The 25,016-nt window shown below is 39.3% G+C and overlaps 1 protein-coding gene across 1 annotated transcript in view; it reads right to left on the bottom strand.

Annotated features, from left to right (window-relative positions):
• Positions 1 to 25,016, bottom strand: part of PRKAR1B (protein kinase cAMP-dependent type I regulatory subunit beta) — an 807,144-nt gene that overhangs the window by 599,565 nt on the left and 182,563 nt on the right. The gene's annotated exons all lie outside the window — the stretch shown is intronic.

The raw sequence follows: 25,016 nt of genomic DNA, 5'->3' as shown, positions 1-25,016 counted from the left end.
ACACACATACACACAAAGTTTCATACAACATATACACACCACACACACACAAACACTCATATAACACAAACCACACACACTCTCCTAAAACACAGACCAACACATGCCACACATTCTCCTACAGCACACACAAGCCGCGACCCAGTAATCAGTCCCGACCTGTGGTTTGAATAACCCTGCTCTAGACACATACACACCATCTATACTCTTCAACAAACAAAATAGAAGAACAAAGCTAATTTGATAATACAAATAAATTGGAAACTTTTTAAAAAATGTTATCCTCTATCTAAATAATGAAAGAAAAAGTTTTGGGTTTCAAATCTCTTTAAACTCAAAATTTAAAGTGCCATAAAATATTTAATTAAGGAAAATAAATATATAAATGATTGCTTTGCCTGCATTTCCTGTAATATAACCTTTACATTTGTGATTGTTCCACTTCACCCAGCGAGACTGTATATGTTGTACTTGAGTATCCTGCAGTTTCTGTGACCCAGCTACAAACTACATAGTGATTGCTTATACCAGTGCAGAAGCTTATTAACCTTATTAATTAAGAAATTAATTTATCAGGTAAGTTCTTATGTTTTCTTTAATATAGGTGGCGAGAGTCCACAAGCTGTTACATATGGGAAATAATACCCAAGATGTGGAAGTCCACGAGTAACAAGAAAGGGAAGGATAAAATAAAAACAGCTTTTTCAATGAGAAATTAAACCTAAAATAATGTATTTCATGACAAAAAATATAGGCACAATTATCAAACTGAGACAACTGCCTGAAGGACCTTTCTACCAAAAGCTGCTTCTGAGGAAGCAAAAACATCCAAATGGTAAAATTTAGTAAAAAAGGTATGCAGAGAAGACTACGTGGCCGCTTTGCAAATTTGATCAACTGGAGCCTCATTCTTGAAAGCCCAAGATGTGGCAACCGATCTAGTAGAATGAGCTGTAAATTCTCTGAGGCTGACCCGTCTCCAAATAGCAGAGGCCTTATTGTCTTTCTAGGACTAGGGATGGGCGAATGTTTCTAAAAATTTAAATTTAAAACGAATTGTGATACATTAATTCGTTCAAATCGAATTTCGAATGTTTATATAACATTCTATTTTTGAATTTTCGTTTTCGAATTTTTCAATAAAATTAAAAAATATTTGTTCGAATAATAGAATGTTTAGCTATGTATTCATTGAATTTCGAAATGTAACATTCAAATTCAAAATAGTATTTCTAGTCTAATACTGTTTTATATACAGTATGTAATTTTCGAATTCGAATATTGCTTTTTCAGTAGCATTTTTAGGATTAGGACACAAAGAGGGAACAACAATTTCCCTATTAATGTTGTGAGAGTTAACAACATTAGTTAAAAATTGAAAAGTAGTCAGAAAAACAACATTATCCTGATGGAAAATCAGATAAGGAGACTTGCAAGAAAGAGTAGACAATTTAGAATTTAGAAACTCTTCTAGCAGAAGAGATAGCCAGAGGAAACAACACTTTCCATAGTAAGTAGTTTAAAGGGACACTCAATCAAAATTAAACTTTCATTATTCAGATAGAGCATGCCATTTAACAACTTTCCAATTTACTTCCATTAACAAAATGTGAAGTCTTTTTATATTTACACTTTTTGAGTCACCAGCTCCTACTGAGCATGTGCAAGAATAAGTGTGTATGCATTTGTGAATGGTTGATGGCTGTCACATGGTACGTGTATGCATTTGTTATTGGCTGATGGCTGTCACATGGTACAGGGGGAGTGGAAAAAGACATAACTTTTAAAATTGTCAGAAAAAAAACCTACTCATTTGAAGTTCAGACTAAGTGCTATTGCATTGTCTTGTTATCTTGCATTTGTTGATTTTGCAAATCTACTGTGTTGACTGGTCCTTTAATGTCTTAAGAATGCATAGGCTCAAATGAAGGAGCCTGTAAACCTTGTAATACTAGGTTAAGACTCGGAGACATAGGTCTAATAACTGGTTTATTCTGGATTAGAGCCTGAATGAAAAAATAAATAACAGGAAGATTAGCAATTTCTTTCCTATGGCATGGAGAGTCCACAAAACATTCTAATTACTAGTTGGATATTCACTCTTGGCCAGCAGGAGGAGACAAAGAGCATCCCAGCAGAGCTGTTAAGTATCACTTCCCTTACCGATAACCCCTTTGCCATGGGAGGATGGCGAAGATGGTGTCTGAAGATTTTAATCATTTTAATAGGTACTTTTCCCTGCAAGAAATGATTGGGGCTATGCTGTGTCCATGTCAATCTCTTTAGTAAGAGTAATGGTGGCTATTAGCAGTAAGAAGATGGCGAGGTGGTCTTTGCTTAAACTTCTAACATTATTGCTACCCCATTATAGAAAGCCAGAGTTGGTTACTCTGTTCTTTCTTTTCTATAGGTCCCTGGTAGATATGGTGAGGCTGCCACACCTCAGAAAACAGCTCCTGTCTAACAGAGCAGGATCCACAGGTAAGTGCTTTCCCTTCTAGGTTTGAAGGTACCAGCACTATAGGGGTTAAATCCTTGTGGAAAGTATTTGAATCTGTTTTAGGGGCACTGCTTTTATGTGAAAAGAGGCATCTTTTTTATTGGGGGCTCAGAGATGGGAGAGTGTATGAAGTGTTTGACAGGTATTTGTTTTACTTCTTACTTGTTGCAATCACTTTTCAGCTCAGCTTATTGGCCCAATCACTTTTGTTGTGCTGCTGTTGGTTTTCACGCCGTTTTTGTTTGGCGCAATTCTTAAAAATAAAATAAACATTTAAAAGTTTTTTTTTTCCGGTCACATGACCACTCCTCGGCTTCTCTGTTCAGATCGGAGTTTGCCACGGCGAGTGTGGAGGTTGCATTTTCTTCTATCTACAGTGGCAAGTGGATTTGAGATGTTTTTTGCTACCGGGTGTGTCCAGTTTTTTTGTGCTAGTGGGATAGCAATATGGACACTAATAGTGAAGTTGATTCATTTGAAAAATGCTTATTGTGTTTGGAGGCTAAGATAATTCCACCTGTACAGTTTTGCTCTTAATGTTTAAAAAAACTTTAAAGTTTAAAGATAAGATGTCTCTCCCTGAGCCTCCTGTCTCTCAGGATAGTGTTATCCTAGCTACACCTCAGCTTTCCCCAAGCATCATATGCAGTGCTCTGCGGTTCCTCTCAACCTCCTGGGGGTGTTTTTAACCTGGGGATTTTGCTGCGCAGATTACTTCTGCTGTTTCTGCAGCTTTATCAGCTTTTCCAAAGGTTTCTGGTAAACGAAAGAGGAAATCAAAACATATTGATTTTAGTAAGGCTAACTCAGCTAAAGCTGCGTTAGTCAGTTTGTCTCAATTATCTGATGAGGATGATTTTTCAGTGGCTTCTGAGGGGGAATTGTCCGATTCTGATACTGTAGGGACAAATTCTACAGATTCACAGGAGATTAATTTCAGATTTAAGTAAGAACACCTTCGAGTTCTTTTGAAGGAGGTTCTTGCTACTTTGGAAGAATCCAAATCTGTTGCGGAGAATCCAAAGAGGTCTAGTAAGCTTAATAGGGTATATGATGTACCCTCATCTGTGGAAGTATTTCAAGTTCCAGACCATATGGCAGATATTATAACTCAGGAATGGGATAAATCAGGGATTCCTGTTTTTAAAAAAATGTTTCCTGTTGCTGACTCTATTCGTGACTCGTGGCACACGGTGCCCAAGGTAGAGGGAGCTATCTCTACTCTGGCTAAGAGAACTACTATTCCTATTGAAGATAGTTGTTCTTTCAAGGATCCCATGGATAAGAAGCTTGAGGCTTTTTTGAAGAAGATGTACATTTATCAGGGATTACAGTGGCAACCTGTTGCTAGTATTGCTACAGTTGCGGAGGCAGCATCTTATTGGTGCAATGATTTATCTAATCTTATCCTAGAAGAGACTACTATAGAGGAGATCCAAGATAGGATCAAGGCTCTCAAGCTAGCCAGTAACTTTATTTGTGATGTCAACATGCAAGTTCTTAGGTTGGGTGCTAAGATTTCTGGTTTCACTATTTTAGCTCGCAGAGCTCTCTGGTTAAAATCTCAGTCTGCAGATGTTACATCCAAGTCCAAGCTTTTATCTCTGCCTTATAAGGGTAAAACCTTGTTTGAATCAGGTCTGGCAGAAATTATTTCCGACATTACAGGTGGAAAGGGTTCTTTCCTACCTCAGGATAAAAGGAATAGACCTAAGGGTCGCCATAATTCGAATGTTCGTCCCTTTCTTAACTTTAAGGGACTGAAGTCTTCCTCTTCCAACTCGGATCAATCCAAGTCTTCTTGGAGGTCCAGTCAGCCTTGGAATAGGGGGAATCAAACTAAGAAGCCTTCCATTAATTCTAAATCAACATGAAGAGGCCGTCCCCGATCCTGTAGTGGATTCCTCTAAAGGAACAGGGTCTAGAATTCTATTCAGATCTATTTGTAGTTACCAAGAAGGAGGGCACTTTTCGTCCCATTCTGGACCTAAAGTCTCTCAATCAATTCCTCAGGGTTCCATCCTTCAAGATGGAGACCATCCGTTCTTTTCTTCCTTTAGTCCAAAAGGGTCAGTTCATGACGACCATAGATCTGAAGGACGCGTATCTTCATGTTCCTATTCACAGGGATCATTACCAGTATCTAAGGTTTGCCTTCTAGGACAAACATTAAAAGTTGGGCCTTGCTACAGCTCCTAAAATTTTTACAAAGGTTTTGGGAGCTCTTCTGACAGTGGTAAGGTCCCAGGGTATTGCTGTGGCGCCTTATCTAGACGACATTCTAGTTTAAGTGCCATCTTTTCATCTAGCAAGATCTCATATCAAAATGTTGTTGTCTATTCTACGTTCCCATGGGTGGAAAGTGAATCTGGGAAAGAGTTCCCTTGTGCCAGATACAAGGGTTTGTTTCTTGGGAACAATCATAGATTCCCTGTCCATTAAGATTTTTCTGACGGATGTCAGAAAATCCAAGCTTCATGTTATTTGCCTGTCTCTCCAGTCTGCTATTCGTCTATCTGTGGATCAATGCTCAATGGAGGTGATTGGACTGATGGTTGCCTCCATGGACATCATTCCTTTTGCTTGGTTCCATCTGAGATCTCTGCAGCTATACATGCTCAGTCAATGGAACGGGGACCACTCAGATCTGGCGCAGAAGATAAATTTGGATTTCCCAACAAGAGTCTCACTCTCAGTGGATTTCAAAGGACCATCTGTCTCGGGCACATGCTTCCTGAGGCCTTCCTGGGTAATTGTGACCACGGACGCCAGCCTGTTAGGCTGGGGAACAGTTTGGGGTTTGTTAAAGACATGGGGTCTGTGGACTCCAGAGGAGTTGTCTCTTCCAATAAACATCTTGGAGTTGAGAGCAATTTTCTATGCTTTAAGAGCTTGGCCTCAACTAGCTTTGGTCCGATTTATCAGATTTCAGTTGGACAATATCACCTCGGTGGCCTACATCAATCACAAGGGAGGAACCAGTGGGTGGAGTCTCACGATTGCCATCTCTCTGCCATCCACATACCAGGGGTGGACAACTGGGAGGTGGATTTTATAAGCAGGCAGACTTTTCATCCCGGAGAGTGCGGTCTTCATCCAGTGTTTCACCCAGAGTTTCTGTGATTCTAATAGCTCCTGCATGGCCTTGCAGGATCTGGTTTGCGGATCTGGTGACAATATCATCTCTTCCACTGTGGAGGTTACCTTTCAGGAAGGACCTTTTACTTAAGGGTCCCTTTCTTCATCCAAATCTGGTTTCTCTGAAGCTGACTGCTTGGAGATAGAACTCCTAAGTTTGGCTAGACGTGGCTTCTCTGAGAAAGTCATAGATACTATGCTTCAGGATAGTAAACCAGTTACTCGCAGAATTTACCATAGGGTATGGTGTAAATACCTTCATTGGTGTTATTCAAAAGGTTTTTCTTGGAACAAAGTAAGGGTTCCACGAATTTTGGCTTTTCTTCAGGAGGGCCTGGAGATGGGTTAGTCAGTCAGTACTTTGAAGGGTCAGATTTCTGCTCTGTCTATTCTTCTGCATAAACGTCTGGTAATTCTGCCAGATGTTCAGTCTTTTGTTCAAGCCTTAGTTGGAATCAGGCCTGTGTTTAAATCTGTTGCTCTTCCTTGGAGTCTTAACCATGTTCTTAAGTTTTGCAGCAGGCTCCGTTTGAGCTGATGCATTCTGTTAGTATTAAATTACTATCTTGGAAGGTTTTGTTTCTTCTTGCTATTTCTTCTGCTCGCAGAGTTTCCGAACTTTCGGCTCTGCAGTGTGATTCCCCTTACCTTATTTTTCATGCTGATAAGGTGGTCCTTCATACTAAGCTGGGATTTCTCCCTAAGGTAGTGTCAGATCGCAATATTAATTAGGGAATTGTTGTTCCTTCTTTTTGTCCAAACCCTTCTTCCCAGAAGGAACTTCTTTTGCATAACTTGAATGTTGTGCCTGCTCTTAAATTTTACCTTAAAGCAACTAAAGATTTTTTGGCAGACTTCTGCCCTGTTTATTGTTTTCTCTCGTAAGCGTAGGGGTCAGAAGGCTTCTTCTACCACTCTCTCTGGTTGAGAAGTGTTATCTGTTTAGCTTATGAGACAGCTGGACAGCAGCCTCCGGAGAGAATTATGGCTCATTCCACTAGAGCTGTTTCATCTTCATGGGCTTTCAAAAATGAAGCTTCTGTGGAGCAAATCTGTAAGACAGCCACTTGGTCCTCTATTCATACTTTTTCCAAATTCTACAAATTTGATACTTTTGCCTCAGCTGAGGCTTCTTTTGGGAGGAAGGTGGTGCCTTCAATTAAGGTCTGCCTGTCTTGTTCTCTCTCCCTATTAATTCTCTGTCCTCTAGCTTGGGTATTGGTTCCCACTAGCAATTAGAATGGTTTGTGGGCTCTCCATGCCATATGTCAAGACTCCCCTGTATCAGCTCCTTGTAATGGTTCAGCCCCAGTCTCCACCTCCTTTCTCTTTAAAACACCTGAACACCTTTCTACTGGTGCTTAGTAATTTAATTGTACCCTGGTTCCCTCTGGAGTCATTTTCCTAAGCTCCTGAAATTTTGTACTGTGTAATATTTTCCTGTGAAGATTGCTAACCACTCTGCAAGAGAATTGGATTTTCTTTTCTCTAATCTCATCCTCCCTGCAGCTCCTGTCATTTTACACTGCAACCGGATCTGAGTGAGTCATCAGTTTGTTTATTCTTACTACTCAGACAGGACTCTAACTATCTTGCTGTTCAGCTGTAAGTACTCTCCAGTGTGCTGTGAGAAAGGTACTGTGTTATTGGGATCTGTTTACTGAACTGTGCCAGGGTTAAGATTACAAGCACAATTGACTTTAACTGTTTGTCTTCAAAATAATACATGAAGTAATCTTCCCTAAAGAAAGTTGTGTAACACTTCTCTTGGCTTATGCAGTCCTGTTTCACTAAAAACTATTGAACTCTCTGAACCATTTCTGCTATGCTCCTTACCTCTGACTCTTAAAAGGTACAGGAGTTATTTCCTACTTTATACTAAAATCACTTGCACCATTCTCTTCCTACCTTCTCCATATGTAGGAAAGTTATGTGCTGTGATACAAATACTTATATATCTGTGATAAAGCATAAGGAAATTTATGATTAAACAATAAGGAATTTATAGTTTTCACTTTAATCTGCAGCTGCGGTTCCTTTATCAAAACCCTGCCTGATACCATAGGAAAGAAAACAAAATGTATGCTTACCTGATAAATGTATGTATTTCCGGGCATGGAGAGTCCACAACCCACCCTTATTCAAATTAAGACGACAGTTTTTTTTGTCTAGTCCTCAGGCACCTCTATACCCTTGTGTTATCTTCTTTTTCAGTTTCCCTTCGGCCAAATGACTGGGGGTTATGGGTAAGGGAAGTGATACTTAACAGCTTTGCTGGGGTGCTCTTTGCCTCCTCCTGCTGGCCAGGAGTGAATATCCCACTAGTAATTAGAATGTTTCATGGACTCTCCATGCCCGGAAATAATTAAATTTATCAGGTAAGCATACATTTTGTTTTCCTTTGAAACATTACAGAAAGGGAAGAGATTTGTCCTTTCAAGGTATTGGAATATAAACCATTATCTAAACAATCCTGAAGAACCCTAGGAATTCTAAAATAATGCCAGGACTAATTATTGGTAGAACACCATGACATATACGTTTTCCAAACTTTGTGATATATCTCTCTAGAAACAGGCTTGCTTGCCTGAATCACAGTGTTATTCACCGAGTCACCGAATCCTCTATGACTGAGACCTAAGCGTTCAATTTCCGTGCCATTAAGTTTAGAGACTTTAGATCAGGATGGAAGAAGGAACCTTGAGACAGAAGGTATGGCCTTAGAGGAAGAGGCCATGGCGAACAACCGGACATTCAGACCAGATCCGCATATCAAATCCTGTGTGGCCACGCTGGGGCAATTAGGATTACAAATGACCATTCCATTTTGATTTTAGAAATCACTCTGGGAAGCGGAGCTAGAGGGGGGAATATATAAGCAGGCTGGAAGGATCAGGGAATTGCTAGAGCATCCAACACCTCTGCCTGAGGATCCCTTAACTGGGAAGTTTCTTGTTCAAACAAGAGGCCATCAAATCTATTTCTGGTAGGCCCCAAAGTTGTACAATTAGATAGGACACATCTTGGTGGAGAGACCACTCTCCTGGAAGTAGGGACTGACGACTGAAGTAATCTGCCTCCCAGTTGTCTACACCTGGGATTTAAGTATGCCCCGGTAATTATGAGCTGCGCTGAGCAAGTTGTGATCCCATATAGGATATAATAATAACCCCCTGTTATGTATGCCCCTTTCTTGCATTGCTGCGCTTCTTATGTACGCCCTTTATGGGTTATATTCATATGCTCTTATAAGAAAAAATTATTTAATGTGCAAAAAACATAGAGGGGAATAGTGCCTGTCCCTGGGCCGTATATATAAATATACATAGTAAAAACTTTCCCTAAAGGGACAGTCTACACCTTAGTCATCTTAGCCTCCTGCACCCTTTCTATATCATGCAACAGGAACAGTAAAACAGTTATTTTAAAATGAATATTGTTTCTGGCCACTTTGAAATGGCTGCCAAGCTCCGCCCATTAATGACATCACGATCTCGGCTGCATCTATGCACTCTGCTGAATAGCATTGACAGTCTGTTGAATCCAATTAGTGAGTATTTTTTAACTAGTGAAGCCTTTAATGCAGCCCAGATTGTGAGGTCATCAGTGGGCAGAGCTTTGCATCCATTTCAAAGTAACCAGAAACAATAGTCATTTTAAAATAACTTTTTTACTGTTACTGCTGCATGATATAAAAAGGGTGCAAGAGGATATTTGCTGTTTAATCTAAAGTAAGACTTTAAGATGACTAAGGTGTAGACTGTCCCTTTAAAAAGTGCCAAATCCATAGTTGAGTGTGTCCAACATAATGGAATTTATACATATTTACCCTTAGACACTCATCCACTGATAGCAGACAGCCAAACCACTACTGAAACATATCAGCAGAGGTAATGGAATAGGAGTTTAATGTTGATCTGTAAAGGGAGGCAGAAGATAAATCCCTGCGACCGAATTTACAGAGAATGCATGAAAAGATTTTCCATGAGGTAAAAACATGGAGACATGAGGCAGTAACATAACAGATGTGGTTGAAAAAAGACCGAAGTCCATCAAGTTAAACCTATACAAATCTAAAATATATACAAAATGCTCCCATTAAACTTAAATAATCCCACTAAAAGGTGACCCATTTAATACTAGCAATCATATCCATGAATTTTGTTTATAGACAGAAATGTATCCAAACCATTTTTAAATGTATCTAGGGCAGTGTTTTTCAACCGGTGTGCCGCGGCACACTAGTGTGCCGTGACACATCCTCAGGTGTGCCGTGGCATACCCCGGCTGCTAGGCAATTTTTTTTTAAAAATAATAAATAAATTTTTATGCAATATTATTGGTCACATATGTCACATGACCACATACAGACCCAGTACCAGTCAGTCACAGCTTTTTTGCGCACATGACTACACATGCAGTGTCCCTGCTCTAGTCTAGACGTGTCCCAGACGGAGTCTAGTGTCTTCTGGAAGTGAAGAACTGTGTGCCGCTCTGACAAGTAAGTCATATGTACTATAGACTGGACTCTATACATAGAAAATATATTTTATAGTTACAGTAGACTCTATTTTATATTTTATAGTTTGTTTCACCCTTGTATTTACTTACCGCTTCCAGAAGCTAAAATTTATTTTTGCCACCATTTTTTACAAGTCTTAGATAAATGAGTAGTAATAAATAATAGACTCTATTATTTATTCACTCATTTATCTTCTAAGACTTGTAAAAAATGGTGGCAAAAAAACATTTTAGCTTCTGAAAGCGGTAAGTAAATACAAGGGTGAAACAAACTAAAAAAAGGCACCTAGATTTAGCTTTCAGTGAGGTTAACGGTTAACAGTTAACTCATATGGCTGTATCTGAATCATATCGCTAGTGACCGGACCATTATAGGCACATAACAGTACCCAGTTCACTGCTTCTTACACTCAGGGCCGACGACACAGTAACTGAAACCCCCGTCCCAGTGATGTGATTGGTCAGCCACCTTAGGCAAAGTGTGAGTCAAAAATTTTAAAAGTGATTAGTGAAAAACAAGTTTAGAGTGAGTGCACCTGGTGAGTGTTAATGTTGGGAAAAATTGGTTAATATAACCACGCTCTAAACCCTACAAGTGTGACAGTTGTTCCTTCAAACAACTGTCGAAAAATGAAGCGCAATAACCAAGGTGAGGTTCTCACCTTGGTTATTGCGCTTCAAAAATTTTAAAAACTGACAGTGTGTGCCGTGCGCATACATTTTTCACACTTGAATAATATGACTATTTTCCAGGCGGATCCGGCACCACATGCTGGGTGCGCCCTGATAATGCAAAGTGTGAGTCACAATTTTTAAAAACTGACAGTGTGTGCCGTGCGCATACATTTCTCACACTAATATGACTATTTTCCAGGCAGATCTGGCGCCACATGCTGGGGGCGCCCTAAGTCTGGAAAATAGTCATATTAGTGTGAAAAATGTATGCGCACGGCACACACTGTCAGTTTTTAAAAATTGCGACTCACACTTTGCATTATCATGTTGGCATTGGTGGTCAGGGGGTCAGGAGGGCGCTGGGGCCCTGGGCATGTCATTTGTGTGGGCACAAGCACTACTGGGCACTGGGTTGGGGCCGCATTCACGACTCACGTGACGTCACTAAGTTGCTCAGAGTTGCGCTGCTGCTGCGCGCTGAGCCGGTACCAGTGAGACTGAGCTTAGTGACGTCACGTGATGAGAGGCTGGGTGGCGGAGGCGGACTGGCGGAGCACTTGCGCTGGAGCTGCTGCTGTGAGAGGGAAACACACATGAGGAGATGCTGGCGCCTAGTAACTGACTCCCTGTTACCGGAGACAGAGCAGAGGACGGTTAGTAGGGGAGATGCAGAGGGAGGGCTCTCAACGCCGGGCAGCAGCTGCATGCATGTTGAGATGTGTGTGTGCAGGGGCTTGTTGGCAATATTTTTGGTTTCTAATTAACAGTAACTTTCTAGTAAGGTGCTTCCTCCTGCCCCAACAGTACCTCACCCCTATGTAACTTTTTTTTTTAAAAAAAAACAAGACAGAATATTAAGACTTCTCCATCAGTCTAACAAAGGTAAGACTGCAATGAAGAGGGAGACACAGGATATAAATATATAAAATATACATATAAAAATACTGCAGCTTTATTTTTAAAATCCATCAGATGGATTTTAAAAATAAAGCTGCAGTATTTTTATATGTATATTTTATATATTTATATCCTGTGTCTCCCTCTTCATTGCAGTCTTACCTTTGTTAGACTGATGGAGAAGTCTTAATATTCTGTCTAAATTAGGTCAGTAAAAATGTAATTGCAGATTTCATACCAAATGGCCTCTTTTCACTCGCTCCGCCCTACTCTTGCCTTTCTTGTAGTGTCAGATTTAAAAGAAATTGGTAATGTCAAAATAACATGTGAGGTATAAAAGCAAATGCAGTGGGGCTGCAATAATTAGCGTGGGCTCAATAGCAAAAGTTATTTTTTGTTGTTGTCCTCTTTCTGGCTTAAATGGGACACATTTGTCATAACTGAATAATATTTGCTAACTAATTTACTGTAGTAGTGATCCTCCTGCAAACTGTGTTTTGTTAAAGGGACAGTCTAGGCCAAAATAAACTTTTATGATTCTGATAGGGCATGTCATTTTAAACAATTTTCCAATTTACTGTTATCACCAATTTTGCTTTGTTCTTTTGGTATTCTTAGTTGAAAGCTAAACCTTGGAGGTTCATATGCTAATTTCTAAGCCTTAAGACCTTGATGGCTGCCTCTTCTCTTAGGGCATTTTTACAGTTTTTCACCACTGGAGGGTGTTAGTTCATGTGTGTCATATTATAGATAGCACTCTGCTCACACAGTTGGGAGGTTTTATGGTGTCGTTGTGGGGGTATTGGGACAGGGGGGTGCATCAAAATGCACCTTTACCTGTGTAGACAAAAATCCTTGCCCCGGCCCTGACCGGAGCCCTCACCCGCTCTCAGCACATGACAACCTGCTGTCTGCGAATGGTGAGTTACTTGCTGGGGCCTGGCACAGGTGCATGGGGTCGACTGGGTAAATGCTTTGACACTGGAGTGGGCGGGGTAATGGTGTACCTGTTTGGGACACAGAATATGGATAGCAAGTCAGTGAATGCAGAATGTTTCTTGCATAACACCAGGTCTGTCTCACTTTTTCACAGCTCCTGAAGTAGAATTATATAGTGAGGGCATGATTGCATGCATGTATTTAGTGTGCATGATTATGTGTCCACACGCAGACAAGCCTAAAGTGGATAGTTTTCTGTAGAAAGAATGTCCTACCTAGAGAGGAGACAGTGCTTTGTGTTTTGTTTTTTTTATACAGACATTGACCAGATGGCTTACCTGTGTTTATTATGTTCACATATACTGACGTATCTGTTTGTGGTTTCCTGTTAGTATAAATGCAGAGCATGGTGCCTGGCCTCTGTGTGTATATAGATATTGACCAAGTGTGTCTGCCCTGTGATCTCTGTATACAGCCACTGACCAGATGTGTTTGTCCATCAGGCTTATACGGCCACTGACCAGGTGTGCCTGCCCTGTATGATCTCCATATAAAGGCCACAGACCTGGTGTGTCTGCCCACACAGTTCTCTGCATATACTGTGAGTGCTCAGTCTGTGACATACGTGTGTGTGTGTTCTATGTCCCTGTATGTGTTCTGTGTCCCTAAGTGTGTGTGTGTTCTGTGTTCATGTGTGTGTTCTATGTCCCTGTGTGTGTATTCTATCTATGACACTGTCCCTGTGCGTGTGTGTTCTATGTCCCTGTGTGTGTTGCTAGTTGCTTTCCTTTTCAATTTATATCTGTGTTTTATCTTATGAAAAAATATGGACTGTTGTAATTGTTTTGTTGTCGTCATCTTTGTGTGTGTATTTATGTATATATGTGTTTGTGTGTGTGTGTGTATGATTGTATGTGTTTCCGACCCACATAATAATTTTAGATGTCTTATTGATGCATATTTATTATGTATGTATGAGTTAAGCCGCTTAAGGCTTAAGCAGGTGTAATGAAAAATATGATAGGTACGTTACTACGGTTATCAGACCAAAAGATATTTCATGGCATGCACACATTTAAAAATGTATTTTATTAAAGGGGCATGGAACCATGTTTTTCTAAAATTTCAGAGAGCTCCAGTTCCCATCCTCCATCCGCAGATTTCTTCTCCTGTTCCCCACTGACTCCATATCCAACTGCTCTCATCTCCAACCTTCATCCCTCTGTCATCTCTACAATCTTCTTTCTTGGCCTCCAACCTCTTGCTGTAATCTCCACTCCCCACAACCTCTTTACCTCTTCATCTAATATCTTGTCCCCATTCTCAGTCCAGTCCAAACTTCTTCAAAATATATATATAATCCAACAAAAACTAGTATCAAAGCCTATGGCCCCACAGATTGACTACTACAGGCAGGCATCATTACAACCATGACATATTGACATTCATTGTTGTCGCGCGGCAAAGTGCTGGCCCATGTTTATGAGCTACGGGAGGAACTAAAAGTGTTTTTGACTAATGAGAGATGCGATGACGCAAAGCAGCTTGCAAGTGATGAGTGGTGTGCAAGGCTGGCATACTTGGCAGATATGTTTCAGCATCTGAATGAACTGAACACACAAATGTAAGGCCGAAATGAAAACCTGCTCACAAGCACAGATAAAATTAACGGATTTCGTTCAAAGCTGAACCTCTGGCGACAACATCTGGAAAGTGACAACATTGACATGTTCCCACTCACCCAGAAATGGCAAGTAGATGTCAACACTTCTGTGCTGTTTGAGATAATTGGTAAACATTTGAAAACCCTTGAGGAGAAGTTGTCATTTTATTTCCCCTCAACCTCCACTGAATGCCTTGACTGGGTTAGAGACCCATATAGCTCAGGAGCAGTTTTTGGAAAGGACATGACTTTGCAGGAACAAGAGGAACTAACTGTACTGAGACAAGACCGTGGTTTAAAGCTAAGCTTTGCTGATCTACCTTTGGACAGTTTTTGGTTGACTGCTGCCAAGGAGTTCCCCATTCTGGCAAACAAAGCTTTTTCAACATTGCTCTCATTTTTCACAACATATCTCTGTGAACTGAGCTTTTCAAGCATGACTGCTATAAAAACTAAAAACAGAGAGAGACTGAGGGCTGTTGATGAAGAGCTTCGTGTGTGCCTTTCTTCAGTTCCTGCCAGGATATCGGCTTTGTGTTTATCTAAACAGGCCCAGGTTTCACACTGAGTTAGTAACTATACAAATTGAGAGACTAAACTGTTACTTTTTTGTTTATTGTTGGTGTTTCCGCACTACTGTTGTTCACTTTGGTGTACCACTGTACTCAGTACTGTATTTTTGTAATAAATTATTTTTTTCTTCATTGTTCATTTTTGTTTTTTGCACTTGTTGCTGTTTTGTTGTTGATGCATGTTGTTGTTCTCAGTAAGATTTTTATGGTTATTATTGTACCTCTAGCTTTGGCAATATAGTTATAGTGACTGTCATGCATGCTAATAAAGCTTAATTTAATTGAATCGCTACAATGTTTGACTTATTAAAATTTTGGGATGGTGGTGTGCCACAGGATTTTTTACAAACAATTTTCGAATAAACAGAGCTTCTGCCATCTCTGTATATGGGCATTGAATATATTTATATAAAGTAATCATGTCACCTCTTTAGCTTGTTATCTATTACTACTCTCAAATCCCTTTCCTCCTGTGTTTGGCTAAGTCTTGTCCCATTTAAATAATACGTTGCCTGCTTATTTTTACTTCCAAAATGTAGAACCTTGCATTTTCCCGTATTAAATCTCATTTTCCATTTACCTGCCCATACTTCTAATTTTTGCAGATCCCTTTGTAGCGAAAGTTCATCCTGCACTGACCTAATGACCTTACTTAATTTAGTAAGTAATAATAGTAGTAATTCATCTGCAAAAATAGAGATGTCGCTATTTAATCCTTGCTCCAAGTCATTTATAAAAATATTAAAAAGAATAGGGCCCAGTACTGATCCCTGGGGGACTCCACTGATTACCTTTGTCCAATCTGAGTATGATCCATTTATTACTACTCGTTGCTCCCTATCTTTTATCCAGTTATTTATCCATAAGATAACATTTTCAGCTATTCCCAGTCCCTTAATTTTGTGCATTAATCTCTCATGTGGCACTGTATCAAACGCCTTTGCAAAAGCTAAGTATATCACATCAACCGATTCCCCTTTATCTATATTTTTACTTACTTCGCCTTTGCAAAATCTAAGTATATCACATCAACTGATTCCCCTTGATCTATATTTTTACTTACTTCCTCATAGAATTTAATTAGATTAGTTTGACATGATATATTTCTCATAAAACCATGCTTATTAGAACTCATACGCCTAGATTTAGAGTTTGGCGTTAGCCGTCAAAAGCAGCGTTAAGGGATCCTAACGCTGCTTTTTACTGCCCGCTGGTATTTAGAGTCAGCCAGGAAAGGGTCTACCGCTCACTTCCCTAACGCGATTCCAGGCTACCGCAGATCCCCTTACGCCAATTGCGTATCCTATCTTTTCAATGGGATCTGCCAAACGCTGGTATTTGGAGTCTTGGGAGAAGTGAGCGGTAGACCCTCTACCGACAAGACTCCTAACGCCAAAAAAAGTCAGTAGTTAAGAGCTTTATTGGCTAACGCTGTAATATAAAGCTCTTAACTACTGTGCTCTAAAGTACACTAACACCCATAAACTACCTATGTACCCCTAAACCGAGGCCCCCCCACATTGCCGCCACTATAATAAAAATGTTTAACCCCTAATCTGCCAACCGCCACCTACATTATCCCTATGAACCCCTAATCTGCTGCCCCTAACATCGCCGACCCCTATATTATATTTATTAACCCCTAATCTGCCCCCCCCAACGTCGCCGCTACTTAACTACACTTTTTAACCCCTAATCTGACGACCGGTCCTCGCCGCCACTATAATAAATGTATTAACCCCTAAACCACCGCACTCCTGCCTCGCAAACACTATAATAAATAGTATTAACCCCTAATCTGCCCTCCCTAATGTCGCCGCCACCTACCTACAATTATTAACCCCTAATCTCCCGCCCGCACTGTCAGCGCTACTATAATAAAGTTATTAACCCCTAAACCTAACTCTAACCCTAACCCTAACACCCCCTAACATAAATATAATTTATATTAAACAAAATAATATTCCTAAAATTAACTAAATTATTCCTATTTAAAACTAAATACTTACCTATCAAATAAACCATAGTATAGCTACAATATAATTAATAATTGCATTGTAGCTATTTTAGAATTTATATTTATTCTACAGGCAACTTTGTATTTATTTTAACTAGGTAAAATAGCTATTAAATAGTTATTAACTATTTAATAGCTACCTAGTTAAAATAAATACAAAATTACCTGTAAAATAAATCCTAACCTAAGTTACAATTAAACCTAACACTACACTATCATTAAATTAATAAAATAAATTAACTACAATTACCTAAAATACAATAAAATAAACTATTCTATAATACAAAAACAAACAAACACTAAATTACAAAAAAATAAAAAGGAATTACAAGCAGTTTAAACAAATTACACCTAATCTAAGCCCCCTAATAAAATAACCCCCCCCCAAATAAAAAATTCCCTACCCTATTCTAAAATACAAAAGTAATCAGCTCTTTTACCAGCCCTTAAAAGGGCTTTTTGCGGGGCCTTGCCCCAAAGTAATCAGCTCTTTTGCATGAAAATAAAAATACAATACCCCCCCCCAACATTACAACCCACCACCCACATACCCCTACTCTAACTCACCCAAACCCCCTTACAAAAACCTATCACTAACCCCCTGAAGATCTCCCTACCTTGAGTCATCTTCACCCAACCGAGCCGAATTCTTCATCCAATCGGGGCAAGAAGATGTCCTCCATCCGGTAGAAGTCTTGATCCAAGTGGCAAAGAAGAGCTCCTCCATCCAGGCGATGTCTTCTGCCAAGTTGCATCTTCTATCTTCTTTCCTCCGGATCCATCTTCATCCCGCCGACGCAGAACATCCTCCTTCCCCGACAGACTAAAGACGAATGAAGGTTCCTTTAAGGGACGTCATCCAAGATGGCGTCCCTTCAATTCCGATTGGCTGATAGAATTCTATCAGGTAACAGATATTGTAATACTCCTGACCAATATAAAATTGGTTTTGTTGCTCTTGTGTTTTAAGTCTCAGCAAAATGGTTATATTTACTAAGATCATAAACTGTGAGCTAATTAGTAACAAATACAGTAATGAATGACACTGGAAAAGAAACAACGTGTGTTTATTATAACACAGGTTTCATATGAGCAGTGTTAGAATAGCAGTCTCAAGTTTCTGCTTAATGACTTGGTTAGAGGTATAATGTTCAGCAGGAATAATCACTTCAACAAGTTGTAACAGGTGTTTCAAAAGTATCGCAAACAAACTTCACACACTCTCACTGGAATAAAATATTTACAAGTCCCATACATTCTTTCACATCCTTTTGGAAGCAAATATATATATAACTGGTTGTTCAGTCACAGGTTAGTACGAATAGTGCTTACGAGTTCTTAGAGGATTTATCGGCATATAATCTTACCACTTCAGTCTCTAAGTAAGCGATCACAGTACCTTTGTCTTGGGAGGAATATACCTGATGTGAGAAAAGATCCGGAGGTTTGTTTGTCCGACAGCGTGTGGAGAAGTGAGAAGCCGGTGAGAGTGTGACTTACTTCCGGTTGTGGTTAGGATGATCCGATACACAGCTGATGCTGGAATCTCACACAGAGCTAAATATTGCGGCTGCAAAAAAGGCTGAATAGCTGAATGCGATAAAGGTTTGATTTGAATAAACCTCAAGGTGTAAAAACCTAGTAAAGGTTATAACAAGCTGAATAATTCAAAGGTTAAATAAACAGAGACCTGGTCTTAAGAACTATGAATATAAAGCTAAACTCTTAATAGAGCAGGCTTAAACAAAGTACATCAATTAACAGGCAGTTTGAATATGGCAATGTGAGGTTTAAATAGGGTTTGGCTGTTGGTAGGAGGGATCAGTCCTTAAAGGTATATTACATCTCCCCCCCGTTAAGGAATCACCCCCGGTGATTCAGGGTGAGGTTTAGATGGGTAACGGAGATGAAAACGCCTAAGGAGTCTTGGAGCGTTAATCTCCGAGTGATGTTGCCAAGAATTCTCTTCTGGTCCATAACCCTTCCATTGAATCAGATATTCCAATCTCCTTCTCCTAATGCGAGAATCTAGGATTCTTTCTACCTCAAACTCTTCTTGATTGTTTAGGAGTATGGGAGAAGGGACTGTCAAATCTAATCTGTTTCGGTCTGAAGTATACGGTTTTAATAATGAGACATGAAATGTATTATGTATTTTGTAATGTTGTGGTAGCTTTAATCTCACTGCATTAGGATTGATGATTTTGTCAATTGAAAAAGGTCCTATATACTGATTAGCTAATTTTTTACTTGGTATCTGTAACCTTAGATATTTAATAGAAAGAAGTACCTGATCACCTAACTTATAGTCTGGTGAGGGTCTGTGTCTTTGGTCATAATAATGTTTTTGTCTGTCTTTAGCTTGAACGAGGTGTGCCTTTATTTGTTCTAATCGATCTTGTAAGGTATTGAGATAAGTTGTAGCACCTGGAGAATTGACTGGAGTATTTGAAAGAGTGATTGATGTGGGGTGATAACCATATGTGGCAAAAAATGGGGACATCTTTGTTGAAGAGGATAGAGAGTTATTGTATGAAAATTCTGCCAAAGGGAGGTATGTTACCCAATCATCTTGTAAATGTGTAATATAACACCTGAGGTACTGTTCTAATGTTTGATTTAATCGTTCGGTTAACCCATTGGTTTGTGGGTGGAATGCTGTGGAGTATCGTGTGTCAATTTTTAGTGACTTACAGAGTGATCTCCAGAAAGCGGAGGTGAATTGAGTACCCCTGTCAGTTATAATGGTGGATGGTAAACCATGTAGGCGAACAATAGCTCTAATGAATGCTTTTGCTGTTATAAAGGCACTAGGAAGAGCCTTTAAAGGTGTGAAGTGAGCTAATTTGGTTAATTGATCCACTACAACAAATATTGTATTATAATGTTGTGAATCTGGTAAATCAACAATGAAGTCCATGGATATGGTACTCCATGGTCTATCAGGAATCGGCAGTGACGTCAGGTAACCTATAGGTTTCCTATGCTCAGCCTTGTTTCTGGCACAGACATCACAGCCTATGACGTAGTCAGAAATAGTCTTTTCCATATGGGGCCACCAAAAGTTCCTTTTAGTTAACTCAATGGTCTTTTGGATTCCTGTATGTCCAGATAATACATTGTCATGGGTATTGTTCAATATGAGTTGTCGTTGAGACTCAGGAATGAATAATCTTCCATTATGGTAAAATAATCCTGTTGTTGAATCCTTAACGCACTCTGGTGGTATTGAAGTCTCATCTTTCAGAGCTGATAATATTTCAGTCTCTAAACCAGTGAGTGCTCCCAAAAATTTTTCTTCTGGTATAATTGGTGTTGAGATGTGTTGTGGCAAACTGGAATCAAACTGTCTTGATAAAGCGTCAGCTTTCGCATTTGCACTTCCTGGTCGGTATGTTATTAAAAAATTGAACCGATCCATAAAAAGTGCCCATCTTACTTGACGGGAAGAAAGTGTCTTGTTAGTCCTTAAGTATTCTAGGTTCTTATGATCGGTATAAATCAGAAAGGGTTCTTTAGTTCCTTCTAAGAGGTGTCGCCAATGTTCTAGTGAACGTTTTATAGCTAGTAACTCTTTGTCACCAATAGAATAATTACTTTCTGCTGGTAAGAAAGTCTTTGAATAGAAAGCAATGGGATGAATCAGTTTGGTGTCCCTGTTCTGTTGTGATAATACTGCTCCAATTCCAGAATTGGAAGCATCTACTTCCAATATGAATGCTTGATTGTAGTCTGGTAAAGTTAAAACTGGTGCTGAGGTGAAAAGCTCTTTTAGCTTAGTAAAAGCTTCTTGGGACTCTTTTGTCCAACAGAATTTATGATTGCTACTAGTTAGTTGAGATAGTGGTTTTACAACTGAGGAAAACCCTTTGATAAATTTCCTGTAAAAATTTGCAAACCCCAGGAACCTCTGGAGTGAGCGTGTGGTAGTGGGTTTTGGCCATTCTATAATAGCCTGAATCTTTTGTTGATCCATCTCAATCTTGTTGGGTTTTAGAATATAACCCAGGAATTTTATTTCTGATGTATGAAAGATACATTTTTCTAACTTAGCGTATAACTTATTTTGTCTAAGTCTAGTTAAAACCCAACGAACGTGTTTCTCATGTTCAGCTATATTTTTTGAATATATTAAGATATCATCCAAATAGGTACGTAAATCTTGGAGCTCATTTTGGTTCATTGGATAAATTTTGCCATGAGGTATTTGTGATCCTGGAATAATGTCAATGGGGCAGTCAAATGCTCTATGTGGAGGCAAATTTTCAGCTTCTTTCAAATCGAATACGTCTGCCAGATCCTGATATACACATGGAATACCCTGCTCCATAGTAGCTATAGAACAGTGAGGATAACAAGTCTTAGTACAATAGGTTGAGTTTAGGTTTACTGTGTTTTGTGTCCAATCTATTTCAGGATTATGAATAACTAACCATGTATAACCTAAGATGACTGAGTGCTGTGCTATTGGTATAATATCAAAAGTTACATATTCAGTGTGTGCCTTGAATGTGGTTATTAAAAGTGGTATGGTGTGATGAGTGATTGGTCCATTCTGAATGAATGTACCATCAATTAACTTCACAAAAACTGGGTTTGTTTTGCACACAGTGGGTATTTTATTCTTTTTTACATAATCAGTGTCAATATAATTTCCAGTCGCCCCAGAATCTATTAGTCCTTCAGTCTGTAGGTTGTCTTGATCCCACTGTAAGGAAAGGGGAATAGTTAGATGTTGTGTCTTAGAGGTGTTATATATTTGTTTGATAGATTCTGTCTTACCCTTTCTTTGTTTTGATAGTAATGGACATTCACTAACAGAGTGCTCCTTATGTGCACAATATAAACAGAGATTTGACAATCTTCGTCTTATCTTTTCTTCTGAGGTAAGTGGACCCCTTATAGTTCCTATTTCCATAGGTATAGGGTTAGATAAAGTCTTTTCTTGTGATGTAGGTGAGGGATAAGTGCGTCTAGAGAGTGTCTCATAAACTGATTTTTCTACTTTGCGCTCTCTTAGACGTCTGTCCAGAGTAATGCAGACTTTTATGAGAGCTGATAAGGTCTCAGGCATTTCTATTCGTGAGAGCTCATCTTTTAAGCTCTCAGATAATCCCAGCCTGAACTGATTTCTGAGGCTGACCTCATTCCATTTGGAGTCTGAAGCCCACATCTGAAAGTCAGTGATGAACTCTTCCACTGTTCTTTTGCCCTGTTTAAGAGCTCGCAATTTGGTCTCTGCATTAATCTGTGTGTTAGTGTCCTCATATAAGATAGACATAGCAGAGAAAAAATCCTGCAATGAATCCATTACAGGATCGTTTGTTTCATACAGCCTATTGGCCCATGTTCTAGGTTCCCCCAGTAAGTAAGATATAGTAGTGCAAACTTTTATTCTCTCACTATGGTAAGTCCTAGGTCTCAAAGTAAATAACAAATTGCATGCATTTTTGAAATCTCTGAAAACTGATCGTTTACCTGAAAAAGGAGTAGGAGGCTGAATTTGAGGTTCAGGAGTAGCCTGCTCCTTAGGGGTTAAACATTCCTTTAGTAAGGCTTTTAAAGCTGTATTCTCTGCTTGCACCTCTGTTAAGCCACGTGCAAGGTAATCCAACTTTTGATGTATGTTAGAGAATTCATTCTGAATCTCTTGTGGATCCATGGCTTAAAGAGTAAACAAACAGATATTGGGCCTGTTAATACTGTAATACTCCTGACCAATATAAAATTGGTTTTGTTGCTCTTGTGTTTTAAGTCTCAGCAAAATGGTTATATTTACTAAGATCATAAACTGTGAGCTAATTAGTAACAAATACAGTAATGAATGACACTGGAAAAGAAACAACGTGTGTTTATTATAACACAGGTTTCATATGAGCAGTGTTAGAATAGCAGTCTCAAGTTTCTGCTTAATGACTTGGTTAGAGGTATAATGTTCAGCAGGAATAATCACTTCAACAAGTTGTAACAGGTGTTTCAAAAGTATCGCAAACAAACTTCACACACTCTCACTGGAATAAAATATTTACAAGTCCCATACATTCTTTCACATCCTTTTGGAAGCAAATATATATATAACTGGTTGTTCAGTCACAGGTTAGTACGAATAGTGCTTACGAGTTCTTAGAGGATTTATCGGCATATAATCTTACCACTTCAGTCTCTAAGTAAGCGATCACAGTACCTTTGTCTTGGGAGGAATATACCTGATGTGAGAAAAGATCCGGAGGTTTGTTTGTCCGACAGCGTGTGGAGAAGTGAGAAGCCGGTGAGAGTGTGACTTACTTCCGGTTAGGATGATCCGATACACAGCTGATGCTGGAATCTCACACAGAGCTAAATATTGCGGCTGCAAAAAAGGCTGAATAGCTGAATGCGATAAAGGTTTGATTTGAATAAACCTCAAGGTGTAAAAACCTAGTAAAGGTTATAACAAGCTGAATAATTCAAAGGTTAAATAAACAGAGACCTGGTCTTAAGAACTATGAATATAAAGCTAAACTCTTAATAGAGCAGGCTTAAACAAAGTACATCAATTAACAGGCAGTTTGAATATGGCAATGTGAGGTTTAAATAGGGTTTGGCTGTTGGTAGGAGGGATCAGTCCTTAAAGGTATATTACAGATATCCACAACAAAGCAATATCCCTTTAAAAAGCGCAGACACTCCATATATCTAATCCAAAAATGCCACAGAGTCAGCTCACAACTATTCATAGACCTGCTGGTATAAAAGACTTACTAGTCACTCCTTGGCATCCAGGTCACAACTTGATAGCCGCTGGTCTCCTGCTTGATAGGGTACGTAGGCACTTCTGAGCTCCAAACTGCTGCACACTATTCAGTCAGTGTCTTACACTGAAATTTGCTCTCCTACTAGTATCAAAGAAAACACTGTGCTGCAAACCGCAGGGAGGATTCCCAATCCACTTGTCAGATATGAAGAAAAAACTATAAGCGAGTCAGCCAGTGTAAAAGTTAAAATATAACTTTTACTGGAAAATAATAAAAATAAACATCTAAGTGTCCTGAGGCTAGTGCAACACCAGACTTACATGTTTCAGCATTACGCCTTCCTCATAGACCAAGATGGCGTCCCTTCAATTCCGATTGGCTGATAGAATTCTATCAGCCAATCGGAATTAAGGTAGAAAAAATCTGATTGGCTGATGCAATCAGCCAATCAAATTGAAGTTCAATACGATTGGCTGATTTTTTATAACCATATGGTATTTGTTGATATGTATATTTATTTAACAAAGTTTTAAATTTTATCCATTTATCCTCTGTATTTATATTAGAGAATACTTTGTCCCAATTTATGTTATTTAATGATTTCCTTAAATCGTTGAATTTTGCTTTCTTAACATTAAAAGTCTTAGTTAAACCTTTAAGACACTGCTTATGAAAAGAGATTTCAAATGTGACCATGTTATGATCACGGTTACCCAAATGTTCTTTGACTTCTATGTTTGATATTATATCTGTATTATTTGATAGCACTAAATCCAATATAGTGTTACTCCTAGTTGGCTCCTCTATTAATTGTGACAAGAAGTTATCCCTGAGAACATTTAAAAATCTATCCCCCTTAGCTAAATTACTAGTGTCATTGGCCCAGTTTATATCAGGGTAGTTAAAAACAGAATTTATGTTTACCTGATAAATTACTTTCTCCAACGGTGTGTCCGGTCCACGGCGTCATCCTTACTTGTGGGATATTCTCTTCCCCAACAGGAAATGGCAAAGAGCCCAGCAAAGCTGGTCACATGATCCCTCCTAGGCTCCGCCTTCCCCAGTCATTCGACCGACGTAAAGGAGGAATATTTGCATAGGAGAAATCATATGATACCGTGGTGACTGTAGTTAAAGAAAATAAATTATCAGACCTGATTAAAAAACCAGGGCGGGCCGTGGACCGGACACACCGTTGGAGAAAGTAATTTATCAGGTAAACATAAATTCTGTTTTCTCCAACATAGGTGTGTCCGGTCCACGGCGTCATCCTTACTTGTGGGAACCAATACCAAAGCTTTAGGACACGGATGAAGGGAGGGAGCAAATCAGGTCACCTAAATGGAAGGCACCACGGCTT

This window comes from Bombina bombina, chromosome 11, assembly GCF_027579735.1.
Source record: "Bombina bombina isolate aBomBom1 chromosome 11, aBomBom1.pri, whole genome shotgun sequence".
NCBI lineage: Eukaryota > Metazoa > Chordata > Amphibia > Anura > Bombinatoridae > Bombina > Bombina bombina.
This window is presented reverse-complemented; position numbering and strand designations above follow the sequence as displayed.